We start from the raw sequence: 19,655 nt of genomic DNA on the forward strand, positions 1-19,655 counted from the left end.
AACCTAAAGGTAGCAAGTTCGAAACCCAGTGTGTGACTGTGGTTTGCTTTTGTTTTGCAAGCATGGGTGGTGTGGATTCAAAATTTAAGATCCCTAAAGAATCCCCCCTGAGTTTGGTTTTAAAACATTGGAAGACGTTAGCTGGTTCTGAGACATCTTTAAAGAAGGAAGAGCTGTGTAGGCTGTCTCTAAATGCTTGGCCGTTGTTTGGACAAATGAGAGGAGTAGCATGGCCGGAATTTGGTCCGTTTGAACTGAACACAGTGTTTCAATTAATCTCGCTTTTACATATAGAACAGAGGTGGCGGGAAATTCGATACGCAGAGTTGTTTTTGTTCCTATTAACACGCCCTGGATTGGGGGTGGAAGGTAAGAGAAACGAAAGCTCAGAAGGGGCAGAAAAATCGGAAATAGAGTTAGAAAAAGAGGGAAAAAGAAAGATCGAGTCAAAGCTGCTCCTATCCCACAAATCCTATTTAAGAACACCAGAGAGGATGATTTAGATATGTTGATATCACCTGACAGGAGAGAGAGTAGCCCGGGAGTTCCACAAATCGGACTCCCTGCTGCAGCAGCGGTGGGGGGAGTTGGAGCTGCCGGGGTGGTGGTTGCTCCTCCTGGACCGGCTCTGGCTGAGCAGGAAGGAGCCATTGAAGGACCCCCTGGTGCGGATCTGGCTGCACCGGGAGGGATTAGGCAAATTAAAGCCTCTGGAGAAGTTAGCTCGGGTCCAGCGGGAGTGAGTCCTGTCAGTTTAGTTGGAGTACGCACAGAGGTGCAGGTGAAATCAACTTTTGTTGAAGCCGCTTTCAGCGCGGCAGAGCAGAGGGAGGCTTACGCAGACGCTGCGGGGCTGGCTAGCCCAGAAATAACATCTAGTTTGATTGCAACGGGAGTAACAGCAAGAGAAACTCCCGGCCCCACAGGGGCAATGGCTGCGGGGTCTGCCCTGTCTGTTCCACCGAGCAGGGAAGCAGTCTGTAGCTCTGCAGCAGCTGGCAGCTTTGCCGGGGTAGATAAAGTTGCCATAACAACGGCAGAAGTGAGCTCAAAAGTAGAGAAACTAGTAACAGCTAAGGTTGATAGTTGTATCAGTAGCAGTGAAGAGAAGGCGTCGGCCCCAGGGGGGGCGACGGCCCCAAATGTAGAGGTGTTTCTGAGAACGAGTAGCCCAGCACCACTGATGGGTGCTCAGGCAGTTGATTCTGTTGGTGACGCTACTGATATGAGAGCTGTAAGAAAGTGCAAGAGAGTGTAAGAGAGTGCAAGAGAGTGTAAGAAAGTGCAAGAGAGTGTAAGAGAGTGCAAGAGAGACCCCAAAGTTTGCTGCGGGCTGTACTGTTGTAGAGGAAACGACAAGAGAAATAAGTTGGGTCAAAATGTATGAAGCCAGGCAAAAAGCAAAAGCCCACAGACTTTTTGAGTAGATTGAAAGATGCTGTTAGAAAATATATTGATATTGATTTAGAATCAGACTTGGGAAAGAAACAGCTGGTATACCTGTTTGTGGGGCAGTCCACAAACGATATAAAGAAGAAATTATTAGAGATAGCTTGGGCAGTATATCAGAACAGAAAGCAGAAAGTTAGTACGGTGGGCGGTGAGGCGATTATAAGAACAGCCGTTACTGCGGCAACAGAACTCCCGGCTCAGAGAGCGGGGAGGCTTCCGGAATGGCCGTTACCATGGCGACAGAACTGGCTGGCGCCGTGAAGAAAAAGTGTTACCTGTGTGTGATACAGTGAGAATGCGTGTGACAGGAAAAGATCTGGGGACAGAGAGAGCGAAATTAGAGCAGAAAGCAATCCCGAAGTTTAAAACTGTGGCGAGCACAATAAAGCGAAGACAGGAAAAGCTAGTCCTAGTTGTTGCTCTGACTAGTGAAGAAGTTTTAGTTCCTGCTATTGTGGTCCAGGCAGAGACAGCAGATGCGAGTGCCGGGACAGCGTTAACCACGCGCACAGAAAGGATAAATCCAACTGTGGGACAGGCAAAATCTAAGTTTAGTACAGGAGCTGCTGCCACCTTCGCAGACACAGCAGGGGCCGTAGCAGGGGCAAAGGCAAATTATTTCCTGGCTGTGGCCAACACGAGCGGAGCAACTCATAACACCTTAGCGGCTGCGAGCAAGAGATCGGCTGGGGTGCAGAGGCTGCAAGAGAACAAAAGAGCGGTGTCAGTAGCTAGAGTCCCAGTCCAGTCTAACTCGGGACCCTCCGCTCCCCCATCAGACCGAAAGGGGAGGGAAGACAAAAGCAGTGTAAATTCCCGGCGAACACAAAAACTAAAACCCACCGGTGCAATATATATATCATAAGGTAATAAGGTGATGCTTTGAAAACTGTGAGAACTATCTAAGGAAAAAGAAACTATTTACTAACCCTTGCATCCCCTGTCTTTTAAAACTGCCGCAGGCTCATAACTTGTGAAAGAATATTTCCTACCCTAACTCGGAAAGGGGTTTTGTCTTAAATGTAAACTAACAATGTGTCAGGAGTTAAATGTTCACAGGCAGTTTGTTCCAGCAAACAACCCTGGAAGCTGTACCACTAAAATTCAAACTGAGAAGCCAAGAGAACAACTTTTATGCAGGAGTAGACACATGTCTCAACTGCAAATGCAAACACGCGACCAGAGTGAAGGGACTTGTTGCTCCATCACCTCTGAAAGAGTGGACTGTGTCATCAGCGCCTGGGGACCTACGACTTAAACTCCAAAAAGGACCTTTATGAATCCATCACCTGAATGGAGAAAACATATCGAAGGCTGGAATGAGTTATCCCCAGAACAAAGAGACTTAAAGACCCGAGAAGTATTTCCTGAAAGTTTCTGTATAAAACCTAGCCTGAGATCTTGGTTTCAATTAGTCCCAGGACAAATTCTTAGGAGACAGCGTTTTGTTTCCTGGAAAGAAGGAGCCATCCCCTGGCAGAGTGGAGGGGCAGGTGCATATTTTACTAATCGTTTAGTTAACCTAATCCTGGTGTTAGCTTGTGACCTTGAAAAAGAAGATCCCCTAACTCCTGGACCACCACCACCAGATCGCATACGCTGTATAAAACATCCGTGGGCTCAGCATGATGGTTGGGTAGAGTGTCAGTGTAGGCACTGTCACCGTAAATGGTCCTGTGTGGCCTTTAACCGACATATACATTGCCCTGTGTGTCGTGACACACAAGGAGGTCAACCCCAATTGGAGTCAGTACAGATAAATAAGCTGTTCTGTGGATGGGAATTGTTATTACCAGTAAATTGGGAAATATTTGAAACTGACTGGTATGCAGCATTAAGATACAGTGCGAAGAAATTCTCTGAAGAAACAGCCCAAATTGACTGCCCGCTGGATGACTTTAACTTTATAGACCCCATGTAAAGAATGTCACAATGGCTAACAATTTATATATTGACTAATTAGTGGGAATAATTTTGTTGACAGAATCCGTTGTTGTGAGATAAAGCGAACCTTAACTTGGAAAAGGAAAACTGGGCCTTAATTAACTTAGAAAATCTAAAAGGGGCAAGACCAGGTTAACCTCTGAACCTGCCACTGACAGCCAGCCACGGGATGCAACCCCGTTTGGGCATGGGCCGTGGAGGCTTAAGTTATGCTGGACCCTTTTGGATACTCTGCTGCTTTTAAGCTCACGTCCTGTCTGACGAGTGTACAAAATGCTACCAAATTACACGATACAAAGGCCGTATGATTCAAAGCTTAAGCTACCACTCATTTGTCAACAAAGTCTGCTATGGCTCTAGACAACTGAACACTTACAACACGGGTTCTCGGCAACTATGGGTAGCAAAAATTTAGGAAAAGGGAGAACTAGGCTGGGACTTAGTTGTCCTAAGGGAGAGGAATAGATTTGTTTCACTCAAGAAGGCCATTGAGACATTTCTGATGGTGGTAGAATGCAGGACTTGAAAAGGGAGGAAATAATAAAACAGAGAGTGCAAACTACATTAAAAGAAACCACACAAGGAAAGCCTTCCAACACAGGTGACTTATACCAGAAATTGAAAAACAAACTAGGAGAAGATTGGCAACTCCCGAGTTATGGAACTAACCTATATATTGATTTAATGGAACATATTATTCAAACCTTAAATTTACCTAAGTGCTAGATTTGTAGTGGATGCGTGTTGGCCAGTATAATATTTTTTTTTACCATGTTTAATCCTTGGTTTCATTAGGTTGATAGTTTCTGTAGTACAAGAAATGCAAATATCAACAATGTCGATAGATCCAAAGATGGCTCAAAGTGCCAAAGTACTGTTAGTCACCAGAACTCCACCTTCCCGGGATGAAGAAAATGTCAAATTAATATTGTCCAGATTAGAGCAAAAAACTCGAATTAATAATTTTATAGAAAGAGAGGAGGGATTGTGATAAATTGAGAAAATAATTCGAGCTGATGAAGAGGAAACAGTGTAAGCTCAATATGACCTGGAGAGAAAAGAAAAACAAGTCGTAAAACTTAATTGGGCCCCTATAAAGAGATAAAACAAGTTACCTCCCTTTTACCTTGTGTAGGATTTATAGTGAGACAATTTTGTTTAGTTACATAGATAATAGGACCTTTCTTGAAATTTATAACTTTGTATAGATAGCAAGCAAACATCTGCAGAGTGTCTGATTTGACAATATATTATGGATGCTTATAGATAACATTCTTGTTAAGAAAGCATCTGTTGAATATCTGACTTAACAATGTGTAATGTTTATGCTTAGGTATAATGAATATGCATGAAGTAGCGGGAATAAATGTAGAACAACTATCTTCTTTGGGTGTGACAGGCGTTTGGAGTTGTTGGACCCCTTCCCTGATCACCCAGCGCTGAAATTGCTTTTATCATATAATAAAATTCTGATTGGAAATTGCCCGATTGGGTTTCTATTTCTCACACTAAGAATTGAAAAGGTAACAATAAGTTTTCCTGCCTGCTAGAGCAAAGCTCCCCGAGGTGGATAGCCGGCAATTAAGCCACACAAAGAAAGTAGCTAAGAGCCTTCGCATACCAACTGAATCCCTCGGGGGAAGCCCCATCCCCCCTTTAGCCATGGCTGAGGCTGCCAGTCCAGAGGGTAGAGGGGAACTCTCACGGTAAGGCCCCATGGGAGTTAGAGAGCTATAAAAGACCACTGGTGTCACATGAACGGGCTCTTTGTTCCCCGCCCAGCTTTGGACTAGGAGCTGCCACCTCTTCGTGGCTGCCGGCCGACCCCTCGCAGCCCTGCCTTACCATCAGTTGGTCCCTGCTCCTTGCCCGTTGCATTCCGCGCGCGAACCCTGCGCAGTTGCCGACCGGGGGAAACCACTTTTGTGATAGGTCGCCGGCGCCTGCAGGGAAGCCCCCGTCTGCGCTCGTTGCCGCTTCGAGGTCCCGGCCGCCATCTTGACGCAAACAGAAAGCCCGACAGCGCCCTCTGCCGGCTACGAGTCAGTCACAGCAGTCTTTGCCTCCCAAAGCGTGTCAATGCCGGTTCTACTGTCTTTGGTGCACTCCAGAATGCAGTTTGCCTCTTGGCTGCCAGGGCTCACTGCTGACTCACAGTGAGCCTGCTGTCAACCAGCACCCCCAGATCCCTTTCTGCAGGACTGCTCTCCAGCCACTCCTCTATACTTGTGTTCAGCATCACTTGGTCCCAGGTGCAGAATCTGGCATTTGTTCTTTTTAAATGTCATGCCTCTTGTCCCTTGAGAGAGTCAACAGCACCTCCTACTTTAGTATCTTCAGCAAACTTGCTAATGGTGCATTCAACTCCTGCATCCAGATCACTGATAAAAATATTGAACAGAACTGTCTCTAGAACTGAACCCTGAGGAACACCACTGGTGACTGGTTGCCAGCCAGTAATCTCTGCACAGTAATCTGTGACAATGACAAGCTGTGATTATGATGATAATGTATGAAATTTTATTCCTTCTCAAAAAGGATGGTTACACATAGAGTTAGAAAAATGGAAAGTGGGAAGAATCAGATAATAGTAATAACAGTAGCACCAGTAATCTACAGAAGTGTGTTCTTTCCAATTCATTTTTTTATGATTTGTAAGCATTATCAATTATTTACTGGTTAACCCAAGAAAAATGATAACAAAAATTAGCAAGTACAAAGGCATATGGAATATTCTTCTGAAAGGTTCTTCTAAAGGGGAAAGGTCAGATCCTCAGCATTCCAGATGGATATACAGATCTATATATCATAGAATAGCCCAGGTTGGAAGTGACCTTAAAAGATCATCTAATCAAAACTATCATGGGAAAGGGAGCCTAGATGAGGTTATCTAGCACCCTGTCCAATTGCATCTTGGAAGCCTCCAGCAATGGGGACTCTACCACATCCCTGGGGAGGTTGTTCCAGTGAATAATTGTTCTCACTGTAAAAAATTTTTCTTATGTCAAGATGAAGCCTCTCCTGGTGCAACTGGTACCCATTGCCCCTTGACCTCTCCATGTGACTCTTTGTGAAGAGAGGGTCTCCATCCTTTTTGTAGCCATCCTTTATGCACTGGAATACTATGATGTCTTCTCACCCAGGTGCAGGAACTTTGCACTTGTCTGTTAAACTTCATATTGTTCTTGCTAGCCCACTCTTCCAGCCTGTTCAGGTCTCTCTGTAAGATGTCTTTCCCTTTTGACATGTCCACTTCACCACACAGTTTGGCATCATCAGTAAGCTTGGAGAATAATGGCGATGAATGAATGGGACTGCACACACAGTTCGGTTTGGGGATTTCTGAGCAGACCCTTCTCTGCGTTTCCCTTTTATTAACCTCTTCGGGTAAACAGCATCTGGTGTTGCCATTCAGTTAACTAAAATTCCCAGGATATTTGCTGACCTAGTGTTTTGACTTCACACAATCATAATATCATCCTGTGACTGTTTTCAGTCACATATCATGCATACTTTTTAAAGTAGCTTTCTACTTTGTGAAACAGGAGCCAGGAGCCAGGCCTAAAAGAGTTAACCGAGATATCTTGGTCTGCTAAGAAACCCCAATACCTGTTTTGCTGGAAGAACATTTTAGGAGCACTGGTTAATATCATGTTCTGTTCTGCTCACTGGACCAAAGGCCTTATTATAGAAAGAATAGGAGTAGTACACACACAGTAATAAATTAGGTAAACTAGACATTTGAATAAGATCTAGAAGGCCCAGAGCCAGGATTTTGCAAGTTTGAAGAATTCAGGTCACCTAATTGAAGAGGTCAAATTGAGGAAGACGTCCATGGCGAGCACCAGAGGGATGAAGGCTTGAGGAGAAGACCCCCACAGTAGAAGACTGCGCATGTCTGGAAAGACTCCACCCAGAGACTAGCCTACTTATTAATATGTATAATAAATGATGTAACCATGTATCTAAAGTGTATAAAATGGCTTAGTTTTGCACTTTCAAGTCGAGCAAGTTTGTCCAGCGCGAGCTGGCTTGCTCCCAACGTTGAATAAACAAATACTTTGCTGCTTAAAGATAAAAAAAAGTCTCTGAGCAGTTTTTCTGACCGAGTTTTTCGGAATCACTGAGACGAGTAGAACAAAAGATACTGTTATGAGAACTGTTAAAATAATGTTCAAGCTTTTTCCTGTCTGTATTGTTTAATTACATTATGATTTCCTTGGTGATAAAAGGTTTTCTATGGGAGAAATCTTCGTTAAAGACTTCTTTTAATCTTTCCAGGACATCTTTTTTACAGAGTGGTATTAAACTGCCACATTTCTTCATGACTTCATCTAGGAATTCACAAAGCCACATTGCCAACTGCTCATCAGTTACCTGGGAAGTTTTCTGACTGTCTATTTTTCCTCCCTTCCGAGTGTCTGATTTCAGTCCTGTGCTTTCTGGTGAAGGCTCTTCGAGAGGATTTTTGCAGTAAGAATGATCTAGTAAATTTGAACTAAAAATGTCCAAGGAGCCCTCTGTTTCTCTTTGGCTAGAGCTGTCCTTATTTTGTGTCAGCTCCATGGATAAGAGTTTATTTGTATTAAGTACATTTTTATCTCTTTTACTTTTCTATTATCAAGTCACACACAGTTTCTTTTTTCTTTAATATTATTTATCGTCTATCAGGATATCTTCCAGTTTGGCTCCCGTTTTCGCAGCAAACTGTAAGTGTCAGTTGGTTTAGTCACGTTCCCGAGGTTGTCACTGAAGGTGATGGTGCCGTCAGTGAGGTCAAGGGTGGTGGTGCAGGACAGGTTTGTGTGGTGTGGCATCATGTTCTGGGTGTAGTTGTTCAGGCTCTTGTTTGATGACCTTGTTGACTATATCAGGGGAGCAAAGGTTTGTAAATGGAACAAAGGACAGTCCATGTGCCCGAGCTTGCATCTCTAATGCCAGCTCAGTTGATGCTAAGAAAAAACTCAGGAGCAGTTAATTGAGGGTGAGATAAGAAAAGGGTTTAATTTGTGCCAAGGCATAGATGTTACAAGACGCGAGCACCGGCTGTGTCTGAGATGTTACGTTTTATAATACTGTTTGACCAATCCAAGTTTTGTCCATCCCGTTGCCTTTGCTCTGGTCCACCCCCTGGCCCACCCCCTGGGAATTGGGTCTGTGGACTTTTGGGACCACCTCTTCATCACCATCACCATCTTCAGAGCACAAAGGGTACACGGTCACCCAGTTCTTGACTCTGTTCTGTTGTTCAGGCCAAGATATGAGTGTTCCCTAAACAGCATAGGCCTTGCCTTGACAAGAGACTAAACATTTCTACTGAATTCAGGAGTAGGATTGATATAGGGAGCATGGAATGGGGTAGGAGGGTTGAGGAATGTGTAAACTAAAGGGTGCTAAAGGATGAGGAATACAATATAGTTACTTCTAAAATCTACTTCTACTATAAATACATATAAAGCTTATAAAAATTAGCAAAATCAAAAAACTAAAAGGGTCTTAAGGCATCAGATCCCCCCTTAGAGACTGGACAAAACCAAAAGGTCTTGTCCAATCTCTACTTACACCTACAACAACTATAACATCGGTATATGCAGTAAGCTATTATACTAACACTAGGTATGTACATCACTAAAAGAAACAGTTGTCTCATCCAAGTCCAGTTCGGTAACCATGAAGTGAGTTTGTGGAGAACATCTCCTAAGCCCAGGGAGACATCATCCAGAGATATTTGGTGCAAGATTTTGGTTTGGTTTCGAATTGTGTCCAAATCATTATTAATTCTACCATTCTGGTCTATGTAAGAGCAGCAACTGGTGTTGATGACTTTACACACGCCTCCCTATGAGGCTAGCAAGAAATTGAGGGCCATTCGGTTTTATATTACTACATGAGACAAACTCTGGAATTGCTCTTTTAGGGATTCAATTGCATCTGATGTGTGATCTTGAATGTTTTCCATGACAGCCGAAATGTTTACAATTGCTTTTTCCAATTCGCTTACTCCTAGAGATGGGACCAAGGCTCTGACTATGCTGTGGAAAATTGTCGGGCGCTCAATAAGGGGATTGTTAGTTCTTTTCACTCTTTTTGGATAGGTTTTATCCCATTCTTGTTCATCAATTGGGTCGAGAATTGTTATATTTGGGATTACTGCCCCTAGGGCGCAGGCCCGATCTTTATCAAGGGGCAAAACTTTCCAGGTCTCCTTTTGACAAATCCAGTACCATCCTGATCCCTCTGGAGGAATTAGTCTCAAAGGGAACTGTGCCATCCCTGCAACAATTTCTGGGTTTATCCCTTCTTTTGAATTGTTTTTATCACAGTAGGGGGGAAGAATGATTTTTCCTGTAGCATTTACAATCATGCAGGGAACAATATCCTGATTAGAAATCACATTACTTAGGGCCACCGGATAATAAGCCTCTGTAACTGGCTTCCAGGTTCCTGGGAAATTTATCATAGACTTACCAAAGTTTGTCCCATTTAGTAAAATGCCAATTAGGGGCCAGTCACTATCCTCATCATCAATTGCTGGTACTTGTGTACAAGTCCAGCATTCAGTTTTCCAAAGAATTTTAGACACATTTTGGACTAGGGCCACATGCAATTTTTGATCCCAAACTCGGTTCATAGTTACCGGTTGCACTAACAGAATACACAGCAAAAACAGTCTATGCCATATCATCTTCGTCAGTGTCCGGTTCTAATTGGCTGGTTGTTCCGGGAGCTGGTGCTCTTTTGACTCTGGAATAGTGAAACCAGGGTTCTTTGCCAGCAACTTTGATGGTGGTGAGGGAAGTCAGCAGGACTTGGTATGGTCCCTTCCACTTGGCTCACAAGGGGTCACTGTTCCACCACTTGACGTAGACCCAGTCTCCTGTCTAGAATGCATGAGCAGGGGTGTCCGGTCCTATGGGTCTGGATAACTCGATGACCTTCTGGAGCTTCTGTAAAGTAAAGTCTAAAGCAATCAAATATTTTTGTAAATCAGCTCTCCGTCTTATGTGTACGTCTCCTGGTATGTGTGGTGCCTGATATGGTCTTCCATACAGTATTTCATATGGACGTATGTTATCCCTCCACCTTGGTTGGATACGAATCCTTAGCAGAGCTAGTGGCAAAGTCTGAACCCAAGACATAGATGTTTCTTGACAAATTTTGCTAATTTGCATTTTCAGAGTACCATTCATTCGTTCAACTTTGACACTAGCTTGAGGTCTATAGGGGGTATGTAAGTCCCAGACAATTCCTAGGATGCGGCATACTTCTTTCACTATTGTCGCAATAAAATGTGTTCCTCTATCTGATGACATTCCTAGAGGAACCCCAAATCTTGGAATTATGTGGTTAAGTAAAGCTTTTACCACTTCCCTCGCTGTGTTAGTACGACAGGGGTATGCTTCAGGCCATCCACTGAAAGTGTCAACCAACACAAGTATGTATTTATACCCCCCCCCGATGGTAACTCAGCAAAATCTATTTGCCAGTAATCTCGGGGTTGGTCTCCAGCCTTTGTTACCCCTAGTACCACTCTCTTTGTTCTATCTGAGTTGTTTAGCTTACAGATTTCACACTTACCTACTGTGGACTGCACAGCTTCAGTCATACCTGTCCCTATTACTGTTTTCTTTAGATGTTTTAGAAGGTTTTCTGTTCCCCAGTGGGTAGCCTCATGTTCCTGTTGAGCTATTTCTCTAAGGAGCGGTGGTGGAACAATAACTTGTCCGGTAGGGGTAACAGCCCACCCACCTTCCTTGATCTCAGCTTTTAGTGATTTGATTAACTGATTGTCTTTCTCATCATATTTAGGGGTGTACTTTTTTAAATCAATTTCTTTTTGTGGTACTATTACCAGGATGCCTTTTTCTGCTGCCCCTTTTGCTGCTTGATCAGCAAAATGATTTCCCACCTCGGGAGTTGTTTTCCCCTTTTGGTGGACTCTACAATGCATAATAGATACTTCTTCTGGCTTCCAAATACTCTGCAGGAGTGCATGGATTTGGTCTGCATGCTTGACTCCACTGCCTTGGGTAGTTAATAGCCCTCTCTCTTTCCAGATGGCTCCGTGGGCATGTACAACACTGAATGCATATTTTGAGTCAGTCCAGATATTTATCTTCTTTCCTTTGCTCAGTTCCAAAGCTCTTGTCAGTGCGATTAGTTCTGCCTTTTGGGATGACACATCCGCTGGCAAGGCCTTTGCCTCGATCACTTCATCTCTGGTCGTCACTGCATACCCTGTGAAGCGCTTACTGTCTCGCATGAAGCTGCTTCCTTCCATCTACAGTTCCCAGTCTGCATTTTCCAGAGGGACATCTTTCAGGTCTGGTCTGCTGGAATAAGTTTCCTCTATAGTCTATAAGCAGTCATGCTTGGGGAGAGTGTCGGTTAATGTTGAGGACAGAAACATAGCTGGGTTTACAATAGATGTTGTTTTCAAAGTAACATCGTCCTGTTCCAGCAACACAACCTGGTACTTAAGCATTCTGCTGGGGGACAGCCAGTGACCTCCCTTTTGTTCAAGCACTGCTTGAATTATGTCAGGTAAAATGCTGGCTTGTTGAGGAATACCTGCGATGAAAGTTTCCGATCTGTAGAAGTCCCAGTCCAAGTTTCCCCGTACGGGCCACCAACTTATGCCAGCTCAGTTGATGCTAAGAAAAAAACTCAGGAGCAGTTAATTGAGGGAGAGATAAGGAAAGGGTTAATTTGTGCCAAGGCATAGATGTTACAAGACGCGAGCACCGGCTGTGTCTGAGATGTTAAATTTTATAATACTGCTTGACCAATCTAAGTTTTGTCCATCCTGTTGCCTTTGCTCTGGTCCACCCCCTGGCCCACCCCCTGGGAATTGGGTCTATGGACTTTTGGGACCACCTCTTCATCACCACCACCATCTTCAGAGCACAAAGGGTACACGGTCACCCAGTTCTTGACTCTGTTCTGTTGTTCAGGCCAAGATATGAGTGTTCTCTAAACAGCATAGGCCTTGCCTTGACAAGAGACTAAACATTTCTACTGAATTCAGGAGTAGGATTGATATAGGGAGCATGGAATGGGGTAGGAGGGTTGAGGAATGTGTAAACTAAAGGGTGCTAAAGGATGAGGAATACAATATAGCTACTTCTAAAATCTACTTCTATAATTACATATAAAGTTTGTAAAAATTAGCAACATCAAAAAACTAAAAGGGTTTTAAGGCATCATCTCAAGTTTCTGTATTCTGAGCCGCAGGTGTTTGTTGGCATATTCCAGCTTCTTCAGGCTGTTTTCCAGCTCTTTTATGCACTGCTGTTCTCTTTGCACTGAGGCTTTTAGGATCGTTTCCTTATTCCAGTGCATATCTGGGTCATTTGATTTGGGTATCAAGGTGCTCAGTTCTTTTATACAATCATTAGTTTCAGATCTTCTTCTTCGTTCAATTAAGTTGTGGTTGTTTTTCTTTTGCCTCTCTTTAGCCAATGCTCTTGCTTCGGACTCTGTGAACTCCTTTTTTATATTAGGAAGATTAGTTGGACGGGAGTTGATGTTTAGTTCTGGAGGAGGCACGCTTTGATTGTCGTAAAGGTCAATCAAATTGTCAGACACAGGCAACGTATTTGCCATTTTTAATGTAAGGATACACAGTAATTCATAGGGCAGAGTTCTGTCTCTCTGGATGCAAGAGAATGAAACTGGAGAACAATTATGTCCTTTTCGAGTTAAGCAGTGTCATTCAGCTTTCAGGTTGCTTTAAACCAGGATCTTGTTTATAGGAGCATACCAGGGGATTAGGGGTGCTTCTTGGGAAAGCAGCAGTAGCAGCTTTGGTCTAAGGTTGTTACTCGATAACAGGGACACACCTCTGTTGCTTAGCACAGAGACTAGAACAGATGCAGTTTAAGACAATTTTAGATACTTTCAAAATTACGCATATTTGTATTTTACAGAATCTGAGCAAGGTAGAATTTGTCTTTTGAATTTCCAAATATAATAAACTTAAATCAATGCAAGGCTATAATAAATAATCAGTTGTGTTCTATTTTTGAGTTTGTTATTGGCACTGTTATCTTTTCTAGCAAAATATCTTTGGGTGAAAGAGCATTTATACTTTTTTGTTTCTCTTTCTCAAAAAACTTCACAGTTCTGAAAGCATCTGAGTTGGTTTTCAGTAACAATTTGCATTAAAAAAATAACTAAGAAACAATTTCTACCTCTCAGTCTTTCTGGCATATGCTCTACTGAGAAGAGAACAGAAAAATTAAGTTTACATGGTTTTGTTTCTTGCTTGTTGCTATAAAAGGTAGAAAGGTTTTGATTTCTTCTATTCATTTACTAAGCAACAGTTTAAACTTAAAAGGTCGTGTGTAGTTAGGTAATTCCCTGTGTTATCTCCTTAGATCTTATCTCTCTCCTGGCAAAGGTGGAAACTTCAGGCTAAAATGGTCTATTTTTTCCTTTTTTTTTCTCTGCCTTTGTCAGATAAGATATCTCGGAACTAGATATTTTACTAAATTAGTCTACTCAGAAATTTTTCTAGTAATCTTTAAAGACTTGTCTATAAAACACAGAAGCAACAAAAGGGTGTTTGCATTGCTGTCTGCGCGGGGGGTGGGGGTGGGGGGGGGGAGGGGGGGGAAGGAGAGGGAAAGCAGTGCAGCTGTGCCTGGCACCACCTTCACTCTGCTCTGGTGGAAAGTCACTCTCCCACACACTTTGGAATTTCTTATCAGTAGTCACTATAAAAACTTTGAAAACTCTATTTCTCTATTACATTTATACATGTAATAAGATAATAAGATAAAACAATTTTGGCTATTTAGATAAATAACTTCAAAAAACAGTAAGACTATCTTATGAATCTGTAAGATAATTTCTTTCTCTAATCAAAAGGTTGCAAAGTTACAGTTTCTATAAAGCAGGAAGGTTTTTTACTTTTCTTTTTCTTTTTTTCTCCTGGCAAAAACTTTGTTCGCTTTTTTACACACACACAGAGTAACATTAGTAACACTGTGAGCTCACAATGACACATTGGACAGATAATAGAGTTAACATGAGAACAAATATGGGAAGGTAACTTTCTAGCTTGCCCTCCCCTTCTCTCCCCCCACCACTCGTACACGGCAGAGATTGTCTTTTTCAGATTTTTACTACATTAAACGTAATCTGTTGCATATTTTATGTATTTTCCCACACACACATTGTGAAACTGAAACAGTCAGCACATGAACAAAGAATAGGTAACTAAGGCTGTGGAGAAGAAAGAAAAGAAAGTGGGGGCTGACTCTTAAGTCCGATGGCTCGTACAAGGACAGGTTCTGCTCTCTTGTTCTCTGCCTGGCCCCTGCTCTCTAGTTTGTTTCTGCCCCTCTCCATTTGCCTGTACATCTCGATTTAAATTTCTCTCTTTAGTTATTTTCTCGGCAGAGTCATCTGGTGGAAAAACTGTTTTTTCTGCAGCAGCAGCAATGGAGGGGAGGGGTCCCTCTTTCCTTTCTGCCTCTGGGAGTGAATTGTTAGATTTTTCTACATTTTTCTGGCTTGGAGGTGTGGTTCAAAGACAGTTCACTATACTTTCAGTACACTGGCAACCTGCTTATCTTCCTGGGCAGCTGTGTCTCAGAGTTTGGTTCTTATGTGAATTATTGCATAGATTGCTGCCCTCTGCACGCTTCCAAATCTTTCAAAGTCTCACGAGCGCCAGGCAGACACATTAAATGCAACTTAACGCAGTAGTTTCAAAGTCTTCTTTTTAGCACCATAACGGCACACATCGTAAATCAAAATCGTTAACTTTGACACTCCTACAATTAAGGAGGGTTTTCCATGTAGACAAAACTACATTTTCTTCTTTAGTTATATATTGTCCCATTGTCAAAATTTTTGCTTCCGATGACACCTCCCTGATAGCTTACCTAACGAGGGGTCAATAAATCTCAGGTCTGGATCAAGCAGAACCCCACTGCTCTCAAAGCTTCATCTCGTGCGTCGACCCAAGCGTTCCTCTCTCTCTAGGAGAGAAATCACTGCTCCTTCTCTCTCTAGGAAAGAAATCACTGCAAACTCTCTCTCGGAGATGAATCTTCAAAGTCTTTCTCTCTCGGAGAAAAATCCCTTTGAACTCTCTCTCGGAGATAAATCTTCAGCGCAGCAATCGCGTCGGAGTCACCAAATGTCGCTGTTATGCTGAGACAGCTAAAGCGACACAGAATCGTCTTTCAAATCAGGGACAGGATAGAAGGAAGGATGGATGGATCCTTTATTGCAACAGGTTACAGACATTTATACTCTTCACACAACACACATGTCAACCTACAATTGGTGCCTTCATGTACACATACATCAGGATTGGCTGCTAAATAGCAAACTCATGGTGATACAGCATTTGCTTAGTCATCATGATCTGGCTAAAGCAGAGTCACTGTGACTTGCAGAAAGTCTAGGAAGTCTGTTTTTGTATTTCCTGTCTTCCATCTTCTTACTTCCTTCCGACAGACCTGTTGTTGACCCCGACAGGCAGGCACTGATCTCTTCTCTCTGGTGACCAGTGACAGGACCCAGGGGAATGGCCTGAAGTAGTGTTGGGGAGGTTTAGGTTGAATATTAGAAAGAGGTTCTTCACCCAGAGGGTGATTGGGCACTGGAACAGGCTCCCCAGAGAAGTGGTCACAGCACCAAGCCTGACAGAGTTCAAGAAGCATTTGGACAATACTCTCAGGCACATGGTGTAACTCTTGGGAATGGTCCTGTGCAGGGCTAAGAGTTGGACTCGATGATGCTTGTAGGTCCCTTCCAACTCATCATATTCTGTGATTCTGTGATAATAATTGCAAATGCCATTTTACTGTTACTGGTTTCTATATTTTAAGCCAGTAGAGGTTATGATACTATAAATTAAAAGGTGTTTTTCATCATATCACTTGATATTTAATGATTAAATATTACTCTTGGTAAGCATTAGATTCATACTTGTGCCTTACAGAGCACAACATGAATGTCTAGCGCTTAGGAAGTAACAAAGAAGGTAGCTGTGGCATTGGTTCTAAGGACAGTGAACCAAATTGATCATTTCTCTTGAAACTTCTTGTATTAGCATCCCTTACATTGAATATGATACCCCCTTATGATTCTGATGTGGTGGGCCTAAGTACCTGATAAATACATTATTCTGAAACACTGGAATTCCTGTATTATTATAAGCAATGCATAATACCATGTTTACCATTGCTAAACAGTATTTGGACCAACTTGAGTAGATGGTTGCTATCCTTTCTGCTAATATTTCCTCTGCCTCACTTGCTAGACACATGTATGACTAGCTGGAGTACTAGTAAATCTTTATAGCAATGGGCCTCAATGCAGCTAAGTGCTGCTGTGCTGAGTCAGCAAGGTGAACAACGACAGCAGAGGCAGCTATGGTAAGTTCTGGAGAGTGAGCACTAGAATGAGCTTGGCAGGGGGTTTCCAGATTCAGGGAAACCCAACCAAGAGCCGAGAGACCTGCTAGGAACCAGCAGCTCTCAAGAGTGAGGCTGAAGCAGCGAAAGTGTTGCCAGGGACATCTGCAGTAAATTTAAATGTCTCCGGGGAGCACGACCAACCAGGAGAGAGGTGAACAGCGTGGGCAAACAGGATGTGGCACATCAGCAGGACATGGTGAAGCAGTTTGCAAGGAAGGGTTCACAGGGAGGGCACAGTCACCCTACTGGCTCCAGACCTCAAGTGATAGTCATTGCCCTCTTGGGAGGAGTCCAGGTATGGTAACCACTTGGCAGGGAGCCATGTCCTCAGCACTTGACAGAAACAATGTGACAACACAAAGGGAGCACCCATGAAAACATGCAGCTGTCCAGGTCTTGGGATGCAGGGAGTGCCAGAGCCTGGCACAGGTATTGGACAGCAGTAGAGATGATAGTTGTATAAGGTGTGACCATGTGGATGATCTACTCAGCCTGGTGGCGGACCTAAGAGATGAGGTAGAAAAGTTAAGAACTATCAGGACTCTGAGGAGGAGATAGACTGGTGAGACCATGCTCTGACCTCCCTGAGACAGAAGCAGACACCAGAAAGAAACCCAGATCAAGAGGGTCCTGTATCCTCCCCCTGCCAGGCTAAAGGCAGTAGATCAGAAGGAAGGGGTGAATGGAGGCAAGTCCTTGCTCAGGGCAACAGACAAAAGCCCTCCTTGCCCACCTCACCCTCCCAGGTGCCTCTGTACAATAGGTGTGAGGCTCTGAAGGACAGTCAATAGATGATGAGGATGAAGGTTCCTCTTCACCAGAGGTGTTGCCAAAGCCAGAAAGGCCTACAGTTCATATGAAGACCAGTTCCACAAGGAATAAAAGAAGGGTTGTAGTGGTTGGTGATTCCCTTTTAAGGGGAACAGAGGGTCCAATATGCCAGAAGGACCCTCCTCTCAAGGAAGTTTGCTATCTCCCTGGGGCCTGGGTTAAGGATGTCCCCAGGAAACCTCCTAGCCTGGTTTGGCCTTCAGACTATTACCTATTGCTGATCCTCCACATGGGTGGTGATAAAGTTGCAATGTGTAGTCCAAAGACCATGAAAAGAGACTAAGTCCCTGGGATGGTTGGTGAGGGAATCAGGAGCACGGTTTATTTTTTCCTTTATTCTTCCAGGTGCAGGCAGTGACATTGAAAGAAACAGACTGACCCAGTCTATTAATACATGGCTCTGTGGTTGGTGTCACCACCAAAATTTTAGTTTCCTTGATAATGAGGTGGCCTACATGGCACCAGGCTTGCTGGATTCAGACAGGATCCACCTCTCTCAAAGGGGGAAGAGGTCAAGGGTTAGTGAAACAGAGCAAAGATTTTTAGATGCTGAAATCCTGCTCTGAGAAGGAGTTCACAGATCCCACTCTGAGGAATGCTGCATTTAGGTTAAAATGACAGAGACAGAGAACATGTGTTATGAGATTAGTTAAGGGGGAGAAGGTACCAGGCTCCGAGAGGCCTGCCTGTATTTGGTATGCTCTATTCTAATGAAAGATAACAAAAAGGTTACCCTAGTAGTCATAAATTAGATAGGATGGACATTTGGGGGGTGAAGAGCTGAGTAAAGGGGTTTTTAGTAAGACTTTAGCACGTAGTCAGGAAAAGTTGAAAAGTTCACAACGAAGAAGAGTAAAAGAAACGACCCTCATGAGGCTGAAGAAACAGGAACGACCCCCAGGAATCTCCCCAAAAGGATGACTCCGCCTCAAGCTCCTCCTGAACCCCGTCTAATATGAATATTATAACTAGATGATGTAATTTTAATGATTATTCACGTAAAATATTGTAATTGTGATAGTTTTGACCCTAGGCCTCCCTGGAGACCAGCTTGTAACCAGAAAGGAACTAGGAAGGTGACCCAGGAAGTATTCCATGCTATTCCTTTATGTAACCAGAGGTATAAATAGGCCAACCAGAGAGACCTTAGCTCTCTTCTCTTCCAGCGAGGTTCGGGAACAGTAGATCCCTACGTGGTCTTGCTTATCTGAAGTTGAGGCCTGTATCGACTGCTGTTGTCTGCTGCTGCGGGAGGGGAGAGTGCTGGGCCGCGGTCTGGCTGTCCTGCTTTCCTCAAGGGAAGTGGTGAGATTTTGCCAGTTCTTTATTTTGATGGTTACCGGGTTTTTAGATTGTGTATACCTGTTTTGTTTCTGTCCCTTTTCATCCTATTTTGTCCTTTTTCCCTTCTCCCTTCCCCTCTTCCCTTTTAGGAAGCTATTTAGGGTTTCTGGGGTTATAGGTATATAGTATTCTCACTGTATATATCTGTTTTATATGTAAAATATATATTTTTGCTATAGCTTTGGTTGTTTGGTTTTTTCTTTTTTTTTTTCTTCCCTCTTTGGGAAACAGGCTCTGTTGCTGAGTTTCGGAGACTTGGCGGGAAGCCAGCTCCAAACTTGCACAGTAATCCCTCACCAAAACTGTATAAATTACCTGACTTTTCACTGAGAACTTCAGAGCTAGTTTGTGCAGCGATAGCTGCCTAGCACCCCAACGTTGCTCGAAATAAATACCTTTGCTGCTTAAAGACCAAATTTTGTCTCTGAGCAGTTATTTTATGCTGGTTTTGGCATCATTAGTGAGGCTTATTGATAGGGCTTTAAACTAGATGGAGGAGGGGGACATCATCAGGTTTAATGGCGATAAGGTGTGGGATGACATGCAATCCCACTCATACCAGTGAGATGCTGGAGCCAGCAAGAGATGCCCAGACCCTGGAGAGGGATTGCAGGTCAGCAGGAGAGCACCTGAAGGACAGCACCA

General features: G+C 43.4%; 1 pseudogene; it reads right to left on the reverse strand.

Moving 5' to 3' along the window:
- Nucleotides 1–299: 299 nt before the first annotated feature.
- Nucleotides 300–13,485, reverse strand: LOC135404397 (microphthalmia-associated transcription factor-like; annotated as a pseudogene).
- Between the last annotated feature and the right edge of the window lie 6,170 nt (nt 13,486–19,655).

This window comes from Pseudopipra pipra, chromosome W (assembly GCF_036250125.1).
Source record: "Pseudopipra pipra isolate bDixPip1 chromosome W, bDixPip1.hap1, whole genome shotgun sequence".
NCBI lineage: Eukaryota > Metazoa > Chordata > Aves > Passeriformes > Pipridae > Pseudopipra > Pseudopipra pipra.